This window comes from Carassius carassius, chromosome 26 (assembly GCF_963082965.1).
Source record: "Carassius carassius chromosome 26, fCarCar2.1, whole genome shotgun sequence".
In the NCBI taxonomy this organism is placed as follows: Eukaryota; Metazoa; Chordata; class Actinopteri; order Cypriniformes; family Cyprinidae; genus Carassius; species Carassius carassius.
In genome coordinates, this window is record NC_081780.1 from 3,349,994 (window position 1) to 3,366,152 (window position 16,159).

At 36.8% G+C, this 16,159-nt stretch overlaps 2 pseudogenes; both read right to left on the minus strand.

Annotated features, from left to right (window-relative positions):
- Window positions 1–33: 33 nt before the first annotated feature.
- On the minus strand, window positions 34–5,486 carry LOC132105526 (probable polypeptide N-acetylgalactosaminyltransferase 8; annotated as a pseudogene).
- Window positions 5,487–7,095: 1,609 nt separating this feature from the next.
- LOC132105529 (probable polypeptide N-acetylgalactosaminyltransferase 8) lies at window positions 7,096–15,890 on the minus strand (annotated as a pseudogene).
- Window positions 15,891–16,159: the final 269 nt, after the last annotated feature.

Sequence of the window (16,159 nt, forward strand, 5' to 3'; positions counted from 1 at the left end):
AGATAAACAGGAATGTATCGCTCTCATCTTCTTGTGATCCCATCAACCAAAACCATCTCAGCTGCATTTATGTAGATTGATTATATCTTGCATTTCATAAGTCCTGAATTACATTCTGTATCTTCCAGTGTTGGTTTCTGCAGTCCTGAAGAAAAACTTTCTTTTCAAACTTTCCTGTCTGGTCAGCGCTGATCTCCAGACAGCGTTTGGTTTCTCTGTTCTGTATAGCCTGTCCCTGAAAACAAATAAGAATATGAATTTTTCCAAGCAATGTTTACAGTATCCTATCAGTTTACAGTATCCTATCCTATGTTTGGGGTGTAATTATTTGTTCACCTGTTTGAAGTCCCAGTACATATGCTTTGTTTTTTCAGTGTCTGAACACCAGGACAGCTCTGGAAACCCGCCTGAGCCAGGATCAATTAGACAGCGGTTCCTACTGTTTTTAAGGGACTGAAGGGGATGTGCAAATATCTCACCATTTGCTGTATAGTAAAATATCTGTGTGATGAGAAACTGGAGTTTTGTCAAATATTCCCCAAAATACAGTTTGAAAATGAGAAGAGAAGAGAAGAGAAGAGAAGAGAAGAGAAGAGAAGAGAAGAGAAGAGAAGAGAAGACGAGACATAACGAGACAAGAGAAGAGATTACCTGTGATCCCATAAAATGACATGGATATAAAATGGGTGTTCTCTTCAAGTGGCCCCTTATCCAAACATAAACTTGTTTGCAGATCATTAATCAGCTGTTTTGATAGAGAAAGTAAGGAAATTATATTAAATGGTCAAACTAACCATCTTGTTTCATAGTGAACCATATGTCACTCACCACTCCATAACCAAGTAAATCATTCATGGGATTTAACTCAGGAAAGACATTTTCCAGATACCATTTAAATGGTTTGCATTTTAGCCTCTCTCTCAGCTTTTTTCTTTCTGATACATCACCAATGTCTATTACATGTTTCTGTGAAAACATGAAAGAACAGAAACACAGAATACTTTGCAGATCATAAATCTAATAAAGTGCCAAAACAAATTAACATTTAAAATCTCAAAACCTCTAGTCACAACGTTATGTATCTCAAACTAAACCAGACAGAAGCAACACTTTAATACTCCTAGAACTGGCCTTGAAAATGCAGAATTTAATTGGCTGTAACTTTTAATTAGATCTACCTGTACAGGAAGACCCCAGGCAATGTTCACATTTATTTTGTATTCATCCATCCAAACTTCTGCCACTCTGAGTGCATTTCTCTTCATCACACTGATAATATCAGGCACGTAGGGTTTGTGTGCCCTCTCAATGTGAGCAATTTTAGAGCAGGGTACAACCTCTATACTTCCTCCACACAGCCACACCTGAGCCAAAACACATGGAAGAAAAATTCAACACTGTGGACTACGAGTACCATGTAACTATAGGATGTAAGGAATAATTGACAACAGGCTGATTAATTATTGAAAAACAATGAACAACTGAGCTGGTAATGCAGCCATAACACAAAAAATGCATTATTGAACAATAATTCAACAATACCACTCAAATCATATTTACAAACACCTCAATGCATTGTTCAAATGTTTAATTATTAAAGATTTGTCAGGTTTTTGTCCATAAAATGCTCTTGTGTAACTAATTTCTTACTAATCTTTTCCCAAGTCACCATTGCTAATTACATTTTAGAGCAAATAGCATTTAAGGAGAATGATCAACTTGTTTGGGAATTACCCGTATTCCTAATTCAACATTCTCTCCTCCATACACCTTCATCCCTCCATCCAGAGTCCCAATCTCACCAAAGAACAGTCGATCCACCACAAGTATTCCCATTACAGAGGGACTCCTGGAGAACAGGAAGAGGACGAATCTGTTACACTCACATCTGAGATGGATTACATTATAAAATATTAAACCAGCAACACACACTCACTTTCCTGGCTGTGAAGGATCGTTTTTTTCATACCACTTCTGAGGGAATCCCACGTACATACACCAGAGAGCCCAGTCAAAACCATGAGCAGAGGCGAAATATTCTGTCACCTGCAAGTCGTAGTAATTGACTTTATCAAACACAGGGCTCAGGACCAGTGTACGGTCAGCCTGGATACGTGCAAGCAGAGGCTCCGCCCTAAAAGAGAGAAAGTACTTGAGAAACATTTCATACACATTCATACACTCTATTTTTCCCACACATTGCACTTATACATTACACACCAATTTAAAAAAATAAAAAAATCACTACACCCTAATTAAAAAAATATGGAGAATGTCCCACCGCCCCCTAAATCAACTTCTAATTTGCTGTGTATTGATAGTAAGTAAGGTAGTTGTTGTAGTAGCTATGTTTAGGTATGGGGTAGGGTTAAGGGATCTAGAAAATGGTCATTCAGAATAAGGCATTAAAGGTGCAATAGGTGACAGTCTTCAGAATTTTTTTGTTGTTATGCTGGTTTAAAGTCTCTTTACATCACTATTGTAATCATTAAGTTAAGATGTCTAAATATATTCATATTTATTTATATATTCTGTGGCAGAAGTAGGACCAAGAAATGTATGTCCAATCAAAATGCTTGGTCCGAGCATTCTAAATGGTATTCCTACCTGCCTGTCAATGTATCTTCATACCTCTACGCACCCTGCTCGCGCAGACAGAATACGTCATTAGATCGTTCACGCACGCTGTGAAGACAGAGCGAGAATGGCAGACAAACATCAACAACCCGGTCTTCCTTCCTGGTACTTTTAAAGTTTCCTCAATGGTGAATGACACATGATGTAGCCCAGCGCTTCCCAATTTCAGTCCTTGCGCACATATTTTGCATGTCTCGTTTAGTTAACAAACCCGATTCAGACTACCTACTCATTAGAAGTTAGCTACTTGAATGAACTGTGTTTCGATCAATATGATCCCTTCACTGTGTTCATTGCTTCCTACGCACTGAGCAGGGGTTTACTTCACTTCAGAACAAGGGCTGGAATTGGGAACTGCTGATGTAACCTATTGTAGTAATGTTGCCTCTGATATTCTGGTCTGTAAGCATAAATGCATTCAGGGGGCGTGGCTTTGGACAGCGATTGCAAAGAGGGTGGGATGTTTGCTTTCAGTGCTATCAGGCTAATGTTAGCATTTTCCAAGATCTCCTATTGCACTTTTAATATGGGCTTCATAAGGAAATATGCTAGTAGCAGTGTTGTGCCTGAACGCGTTCATTGAACGATAGTTCATGAACTCGTTCATATTTTGGGCGAACATGAACTGAATGTGCTGTATTAATGCCTGATGAACGTTACTGTGAACTCGTTCATTCTGGTGTCTATGAACGGCACGCTCTCTCAGGTTAACTTCGTTCAATAGGGTGCCAGATGTCTATAGAGCCTTCCAGGCGAAAACCCGGCTAAAACACACCGTAAACGGGTCTTAATATGTAGCGGAAAAACACCCAATCTGGCAACACCAGCCACCAGTGTCGCAATGCGTCCGCCACACGCGTGACGCGTCATCAAAAAAAAGGTCGGTGAGAATGGGAGACAAAGCATTAAAGCAACAATGGGGAAATGCTGTCCCTTCAATGCTAATGTAAACCCTGGTTGGATAAGGATTCAAAATTGGATATGAAGATGAAATCTGACGCATAGCTTCATTGTTTAAACTGATAAAATAATTGCTGTCTGTGATTCTATATGGGCTGTTGCAATAATTTTGAAAAATAATAGCTTGCAGCAACATATGGAAAAAAAGAACTATGAACTAGTTCATTTTTGGAACTGTGAACTTAGTTCAAAATTTTGTAGTTTGAACTATCAACTGAACTAGTTCATTTTAAAATTTGTGAACTGAACTTTGAACTAGTTCATGTAGAAAGTGAACTTTCCCAACACTGGCTAGTAGTAATAACAAACTAGTTAATAATGAATGGTGTTCTCTAACTAATAATTAATCTAATTAATACTAAAACAACACTACTTCACACAAGCTATGTAATATTGTTTTAAGACAGAGAATTCCATCTAGTTGAGCAAATAGTATTGCCAAATACTAGTGGCTCAGTGGTGAAAAATTGGGTTGGCAGAGCAAAAGGTTGTGGGTTAAATTAAGGGAAAACACATATGGTAAAAAAAAGTGTATAGCCTCAATGCACTGCAAGTCTCTTTGGGTAATAGCATTTGCTAAGTGCATAAATGTAAAGTTAACTGAGCAATTTCACACCATTTGACATGGACCTCAATGTGGACATCTAAAATGGCAACCACATCCCCAGTGGCAGCCTCCCACCCTGAGATTCTGGCCTGGGAAAGTCCTTTCTGCTCTGAATGGGTCACCATCTTCACCAGGCCTGGGTGCTTCTCATTGATGGAGCTGATATAAACATGTAGCTGTGTTTTCAGATCCTCTTCAGAAGAGATACAAACAGAATTAATAGCTTATTTTGAGCACAATATGCATCTAAAACGAGGGTTGGATGGGGTTTTGAGAGAAATAAACCATTTGTGCTGTGGTCGTCCACCAGTATGATCTCTTTGAGCAGGTGGGCTGGAGTTCTGTTGATAATGCTGCAAATGGCTCTTTGAATGACAGACAGAGCCTCATCCAGATAAATCAGCACCACGCTGAGGGTGGGCAGATTTTGAGGGTATTCACGGCCAATGCATCTACAGAAATGGATGAATGCATCAAGACAGATGTTGAATTTCAGAGTGTGTCCATCAACCGCTGAAACTCACCTGTGGTCTCGAGTGTCCGGCAGCTCCCGGTCCAGAGGCAACTGGTCACTAAGAAAGGCATTATAGCCGTATTTCTGAAAGAGATCCTCAGCCTTCCTCTGGTCATCCTCAGAGAGTTCAACAGTCCATACCTTGAAGAGATTTGAGTTTGGAAACAGCTTCTTTGCTGGCTTCTTCTGATTTTTCTCTTTGAGGCTTCTCTCTTCTGCAGGTTTTTTTTTATTTATTTTTTATACATGTTAGTTCAGTAAAATTGCTTAGAATCTTTAATTCTGCTGTACCAGCAAAGACATTAACAGATTTCTGTTGGTATATCCATTTAAAAATTGGTAGTTATATTACATTGATATAAAACCATAATGTTCCTTCAATTAGTGCTAAATAATATATTATTATAAACAATATTTGCATGTACATGTAAAACAAATTGCACTTTAAAATATTTTTTAAAAAGTGGATTATATATATATATATATATATAGATTTCATGCTAACTTTAAAGAGTGCTTAGAAAGTTACATAAAACAACAGCTAAACAGAAATAATTAAACGCATAGTAACTCACCTACTGCTATTAAATGAGCCTCCAGTTTGTCCAGCTTGTTGATCAGAAATGCACTGTGGAACGAGAAGTTCTGCTGGACTTGGTGGAGCTGCTTCTCTTGAGTATGAATATCATTCCTCATCAGACTCACATAGAGAAACACCACAGTGACAGACAAGACTGGAAACAAAGTCTTCACATAGCTTATTCTCATGATTATCAGCAAATATTACGGTTCTGAAATAGTTGTAAATATTTTCAAGATGTTTTCTTTCTTCAGATATCATTTATTCTGTGAGGCTGTCACTGGTCCTTGCTTTATGGTTACAGGTCTGTGACTGTAAAGTTTGCTATTTGATCTTAAGTTGATCTTAATTAGTCATGGTAGACTGAAAGGGAGGAAACAGAACACTGAATCCTGGTAGAGGTGGTGGAGGTAAACATTAAACACAACTATTCTCTTTTTAAGAATATCAGTCATATCATTCAGGATATCATTCAGTTAAAAGAAACAGGCAGACACCACAGTACATCAACACTTAATAAATATAAACAAAAACAAGTCTGTAGATTTTGTCTAGAACTATAAAAATTATCAATTAGATTATAAACTTGCTAAAACATGCAATTTATATAAAATGCAAAAAAAAATTTACAGTTTGGTTTATATGTTTTAAAAAGTTTTGTGTTATTTATTAACTTACATTTTATTTGACATTAATTTAATTATTACAAGTTACACACCAATAATTACTGTATGTAATAATAAATTGAAAAGGACCCAAATAAAGTTGAACAAACTATGAAAAGCCAAATACATTTTACAGTGCAAAACTACAGTGCAAACTGTATTCATCAGTGAGACCAATGTGAGAATGATCACAAAGACTTTGGTTTTGAGTATTCACAATAACTTGCAGCACTGAAAACATTTGTTAGAAAGAGATAACATTATTGACAGTATTGTAAAATTGTTTATTTATAAAGTAACACCCTGGTTATACAAATAAATCGTGCTTCCTGCAATCTACACCTGTCTTTTTTTTTATTAAACAGGACCCAAATAAGTCAGCGCCAATAGCCTTGTTGTTAGTGCATTGACATATAGCACAACTGCGCTCAATGCAGGAAGGCATTATAGCCGTATTTCTGGAAGAGATCCTCAGCCTTCCTCCATTGCTTGAAGAGATTTGAGTTTGGGAACAGCTTCTTTGCTGGCTTCCTCTCATTTCTCACTTTGAGGCTTCTCTCTTCTGCACGAATTTGTGTTCACCAAGTATTCAAAGCCTAAAACAAACTTATATTAGTAATTTCCCCCACTGCTATTAAATGCGCCTCCAGTTTGTCCAGCGTGAGCAGAAGAGCAATGAGTAATGAGAAGATCTGCTGGACTTGGTGGAGCTGCTTCTCTTGCACTTAACAATCAAGGTTTTACAGAATAACTTAAACTCTGAGCTTCATCACACTTAGCCATCATATAGAAGACCCAGAAAACAACAGTCTGGACATTCCACTAAATATCTCCTTTTGTGTGAGGATGAGTAAATGATGAAAGAATAATTTTTGGTTTAACTATATATTGGCATTCTGTGACAACATGCCCCCATCCTCATTCACTGTGGCTTTTAATTACTCAAGTTTTGTTTAAAGGAGAGTAATAGCATATGTTTACATAAAACTGTACTGCTAAAAAACTGACACTTATTTCCCTGTGTAGTATGTTCAAAAGTTGTTTATTTATTTATTTTTTTAATTTCTGTACATTATGTAGACTACAAATGTGTAGGCTATATATTCTCTTGCTATTTATCAGGGGTCAGCCAAACCCCTTATATGTAACATATTAACTTGAAGTATCCACTGATATTTTCATCATTCTCTGATGCTGGTTAGTGATAACATGACATGCGAGTTAAATGTTTTATATTTGATTTTATTTAAATTGCAATAAGACATAATTATTCTCTTAATCCTCTTTGACTCAAAATTTTATTTTTACTTTCATCAGCCATATAATTTTTAAACACCTAATACTTTTCAATTCATAGCTGCATTCACAGTTTTACCATTAACTCTTTCTGTGAAGTTTCTCCAGCATTCTCCAGGATTATATCTTGCATTTCATAAGTTCTGAATCACATTCTGTATCTTCCAGTGTTGGTTTCTGCAGTCCTGAAGAAAAACGTTCTTTTCATACTTTCCTGTCTGGTCAGCACTGATCTCCAGACAGCGTTTGGTTTCTCTGTTCTGTATGGCCTGTCCCTGAAAATAAACAATAATATCGTTTTTCCGAGCAAGGTATATATTGTAATATCATAGCATCAATGTTTGGGGTGTAATTATTTGTTCACCTGTTTGAAGTCCCAGTACATATGCTTTGTTTTTTCAGTGTCTGAACACCAGGACAGCTCTGGAAACCCGCCTGAGCCAGGATCAATTAGACAGCGGTTCCTACTGTTTTTAAGGGACTGAAGGGGATGTGCAAATATCTCACCATTTGCTGTATAGTAAAATATCTGTGTGATGAGAAACTGGAGTTTTGTCAAATAATCCCCAAAAATACAGTTTGGAAATAAGAAGAGCAGAAGAAGACAAGACAAGACAAGACAAGACAAGACAAGACAAGACAAGACAAGAGAAGAGAAGACAAGAGAAGACAAGACAAGACAAGACAAGACAAGACAAGACAAGACAAGAGAAGAGAAGAGAAGAGAAGAGAAGAGAAGAGAAGAGAAGAGAAGAGAAGAGAAGAGAAGAGAAGAGAAGAGAAGAGAAGAGAAGAGAAGAGAAGAGAAGAGAAGAGAAGAGAAGAGAAGAGAAGAGAAGAGATTACCTGTGATCCCATAAAATGACATGGATATAAAATGGGTGTGTTCTCTTCAAGTGGCCCCTTATCCAAACATAAACTTGTTTGCAGATCATTAATCAGCTGTTTTGATAGAGATAAAGACATCGTATTAAATTTTCAAACACTTCAGAATTTTTCCTGTAGAGCTGATCTCTCAGACTTGATCTTGCTTCATACTGAACTGTATGTCACTCACCACCCCATAACCTAATAAATTAATGGGATTTAACTCGGGATAGACATTTTCCAGATACCATTTAAATGGTTTGCATTTTAGCCTTTCTCTCAATTTCTTTCTCCCTGATACATCACCAATGTCTATCCCATGGCTCTGTGGGAAAAGGAGAGAACAGATACACAGGACTGTTTGCGAATCGTAAGAACCAGAACAATTTAACATTTCAAACCTCTTGGTTCACTTCAGAGGTTTAAAACTGAATCTGACAGAATCAACTGGCCTTGAAAATCCAGAATTTAATTGGCTGAAACTTTAAATTAGATCTACCTGTATAGGAATACCCCAGGCGATGTTCACATTTATTTTGTATTCATCCATCCAAACTTCTGCCACTCTGAGTGCATTTCTCTTCATGACATTGCTAAGATCAGGCATGTAGGGTTTGTGTGCCCTCTCAATGTGAGCAATTTTAGAACAGGGTAAACCTCTATACTTCCTCCACACAGCCACACCTGAGCCAAAACACATGGAAGAAAAACTCAACACTGTGCAATGGCTATCAAATATACTATATTATGTTGGTGATAATTGATGGATGTTGTTTAACTCCTTTAAAAAAAATTAACAACTGAGATTGTAATGGAGCCAAGACGCAAAGCAGCCATTACACGAGATGTGTAGTTTTCAGCTTAGTCTATACCACAGTCACAGTCACACATATTTCAGAGTATTTTTTGTCCTTCAAACCCTTTTGTGTGTACAACTAAGAATTTTCTTTTTTCATCTCATCCCGAGCCTCCTTTGCTAACTTCAAAACAATTTTAAAGCGAATAATGAAGGCTTGAGATATGCACTTTTATTTGAGAGAGAGAGAGAGAGAGAGAGACCAAACCTGAAGTAATTTAGTTCAAAAAACACATAAATGGTTTTTATGTATTTTTTTCATCATATTTATTTGTTTGGTCAATGTATTTTGGGGTTTTGGATCATTTACTGTTGTATGCTGTGAATTACCTGAAAAAAAATAACTTTGCGAAGAAAATTGTAATTTGGTCGACAGACCTGGAACTACTTCATAAGTGGTGCGTTTATTGAAATAATAATAATAATAATAATAGAACACTCATCAATCAATACCAAGCATTCAACAGCCCAGTGGTATAATTAGAGTTTAATATAGTATCATTTAAGGAGAATGATCAACATGTTTGGGAATTACCCGTATTCCTAATTCAACATTCTCTCCTCCATACACCTTCATCCCTCCATCCAGAGTCCCAATCTCACCAAAGAACAGGCGATCCACCACAAGTATTCCCATTACAGAGGGACTCCTGGAGAACAGGAAGAGGACGAATCTGTTACACTCACATCTGAGATGGATTACATTATAAAATATTAAACCAGCAACACACACTCACTTTCCTGGCTGTGACGGATCGTTTTTTTCATACCACTTCTGAGGGAATCCCACGTACATACACCAGAGAGCCCAGTCAAAACCATGAGCAGAGGCGAAATATTCTGTCACCTGCAAGTCGTAGTAATTGACTTTATCAAACACAGGGCTCAGGACCAGTGTACGGTCAGCCTGGATACGTGCAAGCAGAGGCTCCGCCCTAAAAGAGAGAAAGTTCTTGAGAAACATTTCATACACCTTAAAACCAAACTGTTTTGAATGTAGTTTTAAAAAAATAAAATAAAGGAGTATTATTATCAGCTAACTGAGCAAATGTTTAAGTTACTGGCAGACAATGAAAGCTGAAGTACTAAAACTACTTCGCACCAGTTGTACAGTATCATTCTAAGACAGAGAATGTCATCTAGCTAAACAAATATTTAATTTATTGGCAAATACTGAAGTCAGCTGAGCAATTTCACACCATTTGACATGGACCTCAATGTGGACATCTAAAATGGCAACCACATCCCCAGTGGCAGCCTCCCACCCTGAGATTCTGGCCTGGGAAAGTCCTTTCTGCTCTGAATGGGTCACCATCTTCACCAGGCCTGGGTGCTTCTCATTGATGGAGCTGATATAAACATGTAGCTGTGTTTTCAGATCCTCTGCAGAAGAGATACAAACAGAATTAATAGCTCATTTTGAGCACAATATGCATCTAAAACGAGGGTTGGATGGGGTTTTGAGAGAAATAAACCATTTGTGCTGTGGTCGTCCACCAGTATGATCTCTTTGAGCAGGTGGGCTGGAGTTCTGTTGATAATGCTGCAAATGGCTCTTTGAATGACAGACAGAGCCTCATCCAGATAAATCAGCACCACGCTGAGGGTGGGCAGATTTTGAGGGTATTCACGGCCAATGCATCTACAGAAATGGATGAATGCATCAAGACAGATGTTGAATTTCAGAGTGTGTCCATCAACCGCTGAAACTCACCTGTGGTCTCGAGTGTCCGGCAGCTCCCGGTCCAGAGGCAACTGGTCACTGAGGAAGGCATTATAGCCGTATTTCTGAAAGAGATCCTCAGCCTTCCTCTGGTCATCCTCAGTTCAACAGTCCATACCTTGAAGAGATTTGAGTTTGGGAACAGCTTCTTTGCTGGCTTCGTCTCATTTTTAATTTTAAGGCTTTTCTCTCCTGCAAAATTTTTTTTATTTTAAACATCACTGTGGACAAGAATTGCTTCAAATGAATACAAACCCACCAAAATAGTCATTTAAATGTACATATAAAACTATAGGTGCACTTATTTTTCCAAAATTTTGATCAGTACTCTTGAAAAATGTTTTTCATGTTTTAAAAAAGATATTTAAAAAAATAAAACTTCAAAAAAGTGATATCAATAGTCTAGCAACAGCTGTTTGTTGGCAAACAGGTTGAGATCACATGACCACATAAAAACTACTCGCTTTATCTTCATAGTCGTTCTGCTTTTTGCTGTTTCCATGCATTAATAACGGCTGACTCGTTGAAACGTTAAACATTTGCATTGGTCACTGAAGACTTTTGCATACAAAACAGAGAATATTTTGAAGACTGTTCAACTTATGCCATAGAAGATCTATTTTAGGTTAATTTAAAGTTACAGTAATTTTAAGGTTATTTTATTTTTCCTAATGCAAAAAAAAATTATTATAATAATATATATATATATATATATATAAATAATTTGAATGCATTTTAATAATCTAAAGAATGTTTTACCACTATAAAGAATCGAAAGGTTCCATGGATAAATGATGTTCTTGCAACCCTGATACCAATACCAAGAACCTATCATTTTAAGATTGTTGCCAACCTAACAGTTTTGGTTACCATTTACTTCCGTTGTACCCAAAAATTGTCAAGATTTTTTCAAAATTGTGGTTCACAGAAAAAAAGTTAGGCTGAGCAAATGATGAACTGTAAGAAAAATAACAGGGTCAGTTATGATTTCATGGCAACTTTAAAGTTTGCTTAAAGAGTAAAACAACTGTTGTTGTTTTTTAAATCCAATTCACTTGATAAAAAGATTTGACATTAACTCACCCACTGCTATTAAATGAGCCTCCAGTTTGTCTAGCTTGGTAAGAAGAAGTGCACTGTGTAGTGATAATTTCTGTTGGACTTGGTGGAGCTGCTTCTCTTGAGTTTGGATTTCCCACTTGACAGAGCTCATATAGAGAAAAACCACAGCAACAGACAAGACTGGAAACAAAGTCTTCACACAGCTTATTCTCATGATGATCAGACCAGGAAAGGTCACAGAATGAGATGTTTTCTAGATGTTTTCCGTCTTTAGGTGTTACTCTGTAAGGCTGGTACTGGTTCAAACTGTACGCTTCAAGCATTTATGAAACTAACACTTGCTGAGTATTTGTGATACTGATATGGTCACGTTAATCATAATATTGGGAGGGAGAAAACCAGGACACTGAATCCTGGTAGAGGAGGTAGAGTTAAACACTGGGTACGACTTATCAGTCCATCAACATAACATAACAATCGATATAAACCAAAACAGGTCTGTAGATATTTGACTGCAGGCTCAGGCTAAATAGATATAAAAATGATCAATTAGAAATAAACTTAAAATATCCAAGTGATATAAACATGTTAAAATGTAAATATTAAAACATTGAAATTGGTTTTAAAATGTTAGCATTGAAGTTTATCATGTCATGTTAATTTCTGAATTACAGGTGACACGTTACAGCAATAATTACTGTATGTAATAAAAAAAAATATTTTTATTTGATAAGTTATACAGGCCATTTAACATAAGATTCTTGTTTGCAGTTACTCTAAAAACTAAGTGCTGGTGAACTGTTTTTTTCAGTTTTATTTGCATAGTGTTTTCACAACACATATTGTTCAAAAGAAGTTTTACAAATACTAAGCTCCACCCGAGAAAACAGCGGCCAGAAAAGCTGCTCTTGTTCTCTTCTCCTCTCCTCCACACATACTTCTTTTTAATCACTAGAGGGAGGCATCGCTTGAGCATTAGCTGAGGGAACACATCCTATCCTTGAAAGGGACTTTGATACAACACATTAACTTGTACCAAATAAGAGATGTTTTCAGGACCTAAATGCAAAGTGGTACATATTTCATTAGTTTACAAAACATCTTTGCTTAACCCTTATGTTGTGTTCTGATAACTAGTGTTTAGGATTTACTTTTTCCAAAAATGCTAGTTAATGTTTATTGTATTGGACAAACTTAATGACTTTCCTCACCCGGGATGTAACTACTTCACAACTGTTTTCCTAGAATTTTTTTTTATATTTAGCATATCTTTATTTATCAAAAAGTGCATATTTACAAAGCTAAAAAACGCCACAAAAAGACATTAAAAATATTTAAGGCACAAAAAAAAAGTTGTCACATATTGCTACATATTATTGTAAGCGATGGACGAAAGGTCTTACATTTTCTGGACAAATTTCAGTAAAAAATATCCATTCCTTCTTACCATTTTTCCCTGCCCCATGCACCATGAGTTCCCAAAAGCCATTGTAAAGCTTTCGAATTTAAAACAAGTTTGTTTAGTTCGAAGCAGCATTAGGGTGAAGGGATTTGACTCGAGCCATACGGGAAAGTCCTAAACGCAGCCCCTGTCCTGGAGACTTCACATGTGCATTCTGAGACGCACCGGGACTCCGGCCAAGCAGACCTGGAGATGGAGTTAAAAAGAGTTTACAAAGGACACTTTTCTGTTGTGGGCTGTTCTGGTGAAAATTCACAGCTGCAGTGATGGTTTGAGCCTTTAGTCTCACCAGGGGGATTCCACTTAGCCAGTCTGGCCCCTGCAGGACTGGAGCAGACTGCAGGTTTAGAGAGAAGCGGAGCAGTAGGCACCTTCTTCAGTCCAGACACAGGAGCAGCAGGACTCAGACAGATCGCTGAGCTGGGAGCTGTCAGACAAAGAGAAATGATAGTGTAGTTGATATGGTCTTTAGCCACACTGTAAAATTTAAAAACAGAAAAAAATGTACCTGAGCCTTTGGCTTTTGAGGCTTTTGTTGGCTTTTCGTCTTTCTTTTTGGTCTTATTCTTTGCATCTGCTGATGCCTTCTTTTCTGTTTTTTGTTTCACAACCTTATTTTTTGTTTTCACAGTGAATGTCTCGTCTTCACTCTCATCTTCTTCAGTGAAGTCTGCGTCACTTTCTGAATCTGCAACAGGAACAAGCTTAAACAAACGGCTACATTTTGTATCTAAAGTACTGAAGTATTAAGCTTCATCATGTAAACACTGAAAACAGTCCAGCCGATAATAATTATGAGCGTGAAGGTCCTCGGATTACCTGGTGTGTCCTGAAGCTGGTAGTCCTCATCGTCTCTGTTGTTCTTCTTCTTATCCTTCAGTGGTTTTCTCTGCTCCTCCGAGGTTTCCTTCTGTTTAGAAACACTGGTAGGGGAGGCATCTACACTGATCAGATTCAGTCCTGAAAACAGAACAGTAATAAACACTGAAATCACATATTGTAACATAACATAACAGTCACAAAACTCTTGTTTATTTTCATATCAGCTTCATAGGGTTCTCAGAGAGATACTTTTTAAACACACTGATTTTTACATTTTCAAATGTCAGAGTGAGAATTTTGTAGTTACCTAAACTTTTACCATCAATGCTACAATTGGACAGCACTGGAGGAGAATCTGGACGAGGCTGACATTCACTGACTACAAAATCAAGGGAGTTTTGTTTAGTTTTTGCATGCAAATATGTCGAAATAAAGCTTGATACATATGTATTAGAATCTGTAAAAATAATCAGATAAAAAAATAATCAGTATGTGACCCTGTAAAAAACTAAATAATTATGCATTATTACCTAAACGGCTGCCCTCAGCGCTGCACTGTATTAGAACAGGTGGTGAACACTGAGGAGGCTGAGATCTGTCCTGTTCATCTGCTGTAAATAACAGTAAAATATAGCTTTTCACTTTAATGAACTCCATGATGCTTTATTACAGTAGTAGTACATTCACCTGTTTTGGTTGTAGGCTCTCCATCTTGTGTTCTTGAAGAGTCCAGCAATGATAATGATAGAGCTGTCTCCAAATCTCTTTCATAAAATTTGTCCTCCAGAGGCATCCTGAAATAACACAATGGTGCCATTAAACATTTGTAGACACAGTGGTCCATGTGGAGATACTATAATTAGAAATCAAATGTGTTTTGATTAAAACAAATAAGTAAATAAAGTTTTCTGTAACCTCTTCCTGCTTCCTGAGCTGGTGAGATCAACCACTTCATTTGGAGAGGCACTCGAAGTTTTGAGGTTTCTCTCAGAATCAGGGTCTTTTATGGCCATTCGAGCTTTTTTGGGAGGAGGTTTTACACAGGCAAAATCCTCATCTGTCAGATAAATCGTGTAAACATGTTTATAGGTCTAACTAGCTTTAGTTCTGCGTTTTGAAGTAATAATGTCTCACCATCATCGTTTTGGAAGTCTGTGTAGTTTACAGCTTTTTTATTTCTGATGACAGAAAACAGATTACATCAAACAAGACACTGATAATCTAAATTTCTAAACTCACGGTGATTGTTTATGAAAATATCAGGACATTAAACGCCAAAGACAATCAACTGTGAGATACTACAACAAGCACATATATAAAGTGACATGACAGCCATAAACTAAGGTAACTTTATACGAACCTGGATGGTCGGTCCATTCTTTAAATCAAAAAGTGAAACTAAAATATCACGTTAACTTATGCCCCGTGAATATATTCAAACACTGACACCACCGCTGTTTTAACAACGTTTTGTAGCTACTGAACCTTATGCTGCAAATCAACCAGCTATCAAAATAATTATAAGTTTAAAAACATAATGGTCAATTAGAAAGTCTGTCGTTGTGTCATAAGATTTATTTCCACGTTGTTTTGGTGATGAGGTGATTCACACTAACGTTACCGCAACCCGCCTGAAAACAAACGACGGAAATCTATCTGAATACACTAATTTGTAATTCAATACAATCTTTTCTTTCGCTGTGACTCCAGTTTTACACTAAGTAATAAAGTGTATAATAAAATAAAATATGTATAATATAATAAAAATATGTTAAAGTTCGACGAAACTTACTCTATCTGGTACAAGCTTTTTGTGCGTTTTGTAGAAATCTCGAATCTGCGGATTTGGTTTTGTATGGCTAAGCGTGGACGCGGGAATACGTCACACTATACATTTATAAATTAAAATATTTTGTTTTATGTTAGAATGTTATCCAAACTTTTGTATAACCACAAAAATTGTGTTTTTTTGTTATTCTTTCAATTTAGACCCTTCTCACTGTACATTTATTATTCATTTATTTCTTTATCGTGCAAATATTACATTTATAAGTGTAAATTTTAAAAGAAAACTTCCTACTTTTTTATTTTTAGAAAAGATTTTGATA